The following is a 3206-nucleotide window of genomic DNA, read 5'->3' on the forward strand; positions in this document are numbered from 1 at the left end:
GAATGAAAATAGCGTATTTTTTTCAAGGGAGAGACTCTATATATTCGCACTAGCCTGACCACTGACTTGTCTTCCTTCATCAAGGATAGATAGCAAAGAAAGTAGAATGGCACAGCCTAAAGCCGCTTTCGTGTAACATGCTATGGTCTCAACATCCTTACGAGGTACTGATGAGTTTCACGCGCTCTAAGCCCGGCTCGCGCGCGGTTAGGAAGATTGGCCGCAGAGCGGTACCACCCACCCTACCCTACCACCTATAGGCGACCGTCCTACAGCCGCTCGAAAAAGAACTGCAGTGATCTTGAATAGGTTTTATCGAGTTCGATATGGGGAAAGTGGGTTCTGGTCCAGATTCCTGGATAGGTTGTGTTTCACCGGTGTAATTAATAAGTTGATGTATCAACATAGCCCCCTTTGAAGTCTTAGTGTTCTGAATGCTTATTTCTCAAGCAAGACATTCATTCTTTCTTCCCCGTCGACCACGACGACTGAAACGACGCAAAAAATCCAGTCCCTCAAAAGAGAAGGACCGGTGGGGGGCATTTGGGAAAGTCGGGCTGATCAGGTGGCTTCATTCAAGCGACGGTACAGAAGAAGAACGAAATGAAGTGTGAGGTAGGGGGGCAGGGAAAAGAGTCAAGTCGATCAGGCTTGACGATCGGGAGAAGCAAAACGAAATTCGAATTTGGCCAAAAAAGAAGCAAGGCTATGGATACCATGACCGATCACCATCGATAAAGAAGAATCTTTATAAATCACTTCGTGTCAGCGGGGCCTTCAAGCATCCGAAATACGCCGGGATTGAAAATGACATAGCATTCGATAGAAAATGACGACTCCTTGAGAAAAATAAACTTATTCAAGTTCTTTTTCCCAAAGAAGTCCCGCTCCGACCGCCCGACGAGTCATCTACTTAAAGGACCCTCCCCGCGGTCCGCCCTTTCTTGAATTATTCGGTCATGCAATACTTATTGAATACAAAGAACAAAATGCATTTCGACCCCGTCGTAGTTCTCAATCATTTCGTGGCACCGGGCGTGGCTGAACAAGCTACGATGGGGGGAGCTAATGCAAAGGGAAGAAGCTTAGATAAAAGAATACATTCTTGCATGGCTTTTTTTGTACAAAGCTCGACCAGCGAGAAAAAGTGTTTGGCCGAAGCCAAAAAGAGGGTGACCCACTTTATTCGCCAAGCGAATGATCTTCGCTTCGCGGGAACAACAAAAACCACCATCTCACTCTTTCCTTTCTTCAGTGCTATCTTTTTTTTTTCCAAGGGATAGGGTTGGGGTGTATAATAACCTTTTTTTGAGGATGCCCGGGAATAACTCCTAGGTCAATTAGCGAGAAAATGTTGGAACCTCATGGGTAAGGATAAGGTAATGGAATTGATAGAGAAATTCATAGACCTAAATAGGATAGGAGAATTGATAAGGGAAATAGATATGATGATAGAGATCATACTGAGAAACAGAAGAATTTTGTACGGGTACAACTATTATTTGAATGAAGTGAAAAAAATGCGATCTTTGTTGTATAATACCAACACTAATACCAACATTGAATCAGTCAAGATCAAATCTGTTTATCAAAGTGCTCTCCGAACCGTGATGGATAGTCACCCATCACACGGCTCTCAAACCCAACCTGTGGTGGATCCCGAGAGGCAAAGTCAAAACGCAACATCCTTTGCCCCATACTTTGAGATGCTCCTCCCCGCCGATCAAGGAGCGAGGCTGATCGTGAGAGGCAACGCTTTAAGCCGCTATCGTTCGGTTCAGATAAGTCAAGTTCCTTCGGTCGCTTTGCTCAGGCGGTCTTCCCTTATCTTCCCTAACGTGAAGACTAGTTATGATTTGAGATGAGAAAGGAGCACCGGCCGAACGCAATGAATAAGAAATTAACAGCAGAGGGAATCAATGATTCTTATTCGATCGAGTTCTAGCTAGAAAGATATAGATTACACACCGGAGGTTGGTAAGAACTTTTGGAACCCTAACCTAAGTAGGCCTACAAGCAACAGTACTTGATCGGGCGGGGGCGGTTTGGTTTCGTGCAAGGCCAATTTCCTAGCGAGGAAGAAACTGATTATCATTTGAAAGTAAAGGCTCTTCTCCTATTTTACGAATCCTACGACTCTCTTTCTTGAGTGAGACTCATCCATATCCCCACGTTTGGTTTTTCTTTCATTCAATCATTACTTGTTTGACGACTTAAACTAGGCTCCACTTTAGAGATAGGTTTTTGGTCAACATCAAAATAGGTTAAGGGCGCGTCGGAACGGTCGGTAGTCGCTTAGTCTCATCCGAGAGTTTAATCTCCTTACTCCTCGCTTTTTTCTTTGAAAAAAAAAGAAGGGGGGTCGATTTAGGCTCCTTCCCTTCCGCGTACCGCGCTAGCAGTACTACGAGCCCTCTGTCCCAAGCATCTAACCGGCTCGCGTGGTTCACCGGTTCCACCGAAAACTCTCCTAAGTTGAAGCGGAGCATAGTGCGCTTTAAGCACGGCGAGCGAAAGGTCTCTTCTTTCCTTTCGATTTATTCAACGTGCGAAACGACACACTTGTTTTCTTATTGATTCCCGGGCGGTGGCATTATTTGAATGAAGTTTATCCGAACCGAATTAGCACTTCTCGGATCGGGCTAGGCCTCTCCCGGTTGAAAGTGGGCGCGGGGCCTGGATGCGCTAGCGATTGGCACATAGGGGAAGGGTTGCTCGGGTTTCTCGGCCTAGTACCCTGCACCTCGCGTTCATGATATCTATATTCAACTGTGTCCCGGAGACACAGTCGAAGCAAGCCCGTCCAGTGTGCTTCTTTCATGACATGCTATAGTCCTGGGTGTCTTCTAGTGGTCTTCTAGCCTTGGAAGAAGTCGTGTCCGCCCTGCGCATCTGCAACGTCCTCATTTGATATTCTAATCTGGGAGAACTAAAAGACTGACCCATTCGGTGACTTTCGCGGTCGCTCTCACTAGACCAACTTGAATCTGAACTACGATTCAGATCAAGTCTTACCGAAATAGGATTTCCTCTTCATGCCATATGCGCTTAGACTTTACTTTTTCCCCTTTTTTTTTTCCCGGCCCAATATTTGTTCTCGAAGGTCTTCGTCTCTGTGTAGAAGCAAACTCTCCAAATTTATGACCAACCTTTCCTTCAGTAATCTTACGTGACTCGGAGTTTTCCATTGTAAATTCGTATGGAGC

The 3206-nt window shown here is 45.6% G+C and overlaps 1 pseudogene; it reads left to right on the plus strand.

Moving 5' to 3' along the window:
• The first annotated feature begins 434 nt into the window (after nt 1-434).
• Nucleotides 435-1865, plus strand: LOC132065785 (small ribosomal subunit protein uS3m-like; annotated as a pseudogene).
• The last annotated feature ends 1341 nt before the right edge of the window (nt 1866-3206 follow it).

The sequence above is a fragment of the Lycium ferocissimum genome, chromosome 1 (genome assembly GCF_029784015.1).
Source record: "Lycium ferocissimum isolate CSIRO_LF1 chromosome 1, AGI_CSIRO_Lferr_CH_V1, whole genome shotgun sequence".
NCBI lineage: Eukaryota > Viridiplantae > Streptophyta > Magnoliopsida > Solanales > Solanaceae > Lycium > Lycium ferocissimum.